Source organism: Chrysochloris asiatica, unplaced genomic scaffold, assembly GCF_000296735.1.
Source record: "Chrysochloris asiatica unplaced genomic scaffold, ChrAsi1.0 scaffold00373, whole genome shotgun sequence".
Lineage (NCBI taxonomy): Eukaryota > Metazoa > Chordata > Mammalia > Afrosoricida > Chrysochloridae > Chrysochloris > Chrysochloris asiatica.
Window position 1 is genome coordinate 1,865,119 of NW_006408891.1, and position 1,950 is coordinate 1,867,068.

Sequence of the window (1,950 nt, forward strand, 5' to 3'; positions counted from 1 at the left end):
TAAAATAGCCCATATTATTCACTTGAACACCATTTCAGACAAGTCTGTTCTTTGGTTGATGGGTTTTATTATTATAATGATAGCTTGTTTTGCCTTGGACAGAAGGACACAAAAGTGGGTGTTCCATCATGATCTTGTTGGTATCCGTCCAGAAAGTGCCTTCATTTGAGAGTTCTTAAAAAAAAAAGATAGGATGATTAATCTGACTTTTCTTCACTGGGAACAGTCATTAGAAGGGTAGCACCAGCATAATTTTGCTTTAGTTTCTTGACATTGTTATTCATACCAGGGGTGATGGTGGTGGTGGTGATGTGCCTTGGAGTCAGTTCCAATTCATAACAAAACTCTATAGGGTTTCTGAGGCTGTAAGTCTTTAAAAAGATTCATCTTTCTTCTGCAGAATGGCTGTACCAGGCCAACATATAACTATTATGCTACCAAAGTTCCTTACCAGAAGTGATATGAAATTTTTAATGCTACAAAAGTCTACAGAGATTGGGGACTTCCGGCGCTTCCCTGACCAGGCAGCACAGGTAGGGAAGGCTCTGTAGCAAACGGGGGGTGGTATCACACAAAGGAGGCCCCCGTCTAGTAGACAGACAGCCTTTGAGCAAACATAAGACTTTATGTTTCAACATTCTGAACTTGGTTTTTTAAAAGATCAAATTGCTGAGGAATTACAGGCATTTTGAGCTTTCACATGGCTGCACTCGGCTCCCACTCTGGTGACTGCCTCCACCCCCTGCAGAGCTTAGAGTGTGGGGGCTGGAGCAAGCCCGTTCAGAAAGCGGATGCTTCCAGAGGAGAGGAAGTATAAATGACCAAGCTGCAGGAGCTGACATAGCCCTTCCCAAATGGGGCTCCTCGCCATAATAAGCAATATCAGCGTGGATTTCAGGCAATTCAAGCTCTGGTAGCATAGTGGTTACGAATTGGGCTGCAAACCTTAAGGTCAGCGGTTCGAAACTACCAGCCGCTCCGCGGGAGAAAGATGAGGCTGTCTACTCCCGTAAAGATTTACATCCTCGGAAACTCTGTACAGGGTCACTATGGGTCGGAACTGACTCGACAGCACTTAACAACATGGTAGAATGAGACAGAGAGAGGCATTTTTGACTTCATCAGACACAGATGCCACCTGCCGGCAGCCACTACCCCATGTCCGCCATCCACTGCCTCGACCTAGGCCAGCCCTCTGCCCATTCTCTGAGGCTCAGGCCCACCCAAGACCCAGGCCTGCCCACCTTGGCCAAGGCCAGCCACCCCGGCACAGGCCCACCCACTGAGGCCAAGGACCTCCCTCCACGGGTGGTTTCCTCTGCCAAGAATCTACACAGAAACTCAGCCCAAGCTGAGACACTGATGTATTTCCCGTTTGGGTTGCTTTTTACCACGGGTAGCAGAGGAGTCCTGCAGTAGCTCTGTGGGTTAATGCGCCAGACTGCAAACCCTTTGGAACTGCAAGGTCCATGGTTCAAGCTCACCAGCCGCTCCTTGGAAACCCTAAACGGGGTCGATGTGGGTCAGAGTCAACTCCACAGCACTTAACAACAAGGAGAGGAGAGCAGAAGGGACTGAAAGAGAGTTAGGACATTAAAGACATACTTATATTAAGCTAGAGATTTTTTCTTTTCTTTTTACTCTTTTTCTTCTGACCCTCCTTTCCCTTTTTTTTTTTTTTTTTGTGAATAGAGACGGCCATATTCAATCTTGTTTTTGCTGGTGCTGCATTTTTTTCGTCTGTTTATATATATATATATTTTTTTTATCTTTTTCCTCTTTCTCTCATTTTTGTTTTTTGATTTTGATTTTGTTTTTGTTTTCTACCCAACTGGTGTTGTTTGGCTGTTACATAGCCTCCCTTCTGCTTTTGGAGGACTCTTTGTCTCCCTACATTACACAAGAAGAGTCAGCAACTGCTGCCAAATAGCCAAGCTGCAATAACACTTT

General features: G+C 45.5%; 1 pseudogene; it reads left to right on the forward strand.

The window, feature by feature from the left end:
- The first annotated feature begins 401 nt into the window (after positions 1–401).
- The window catches only part of LOC102835179, a 67,962-nt pseudogene continuing 66,413 nt past the window's right edge, over positions 402–1,950 (forward strand).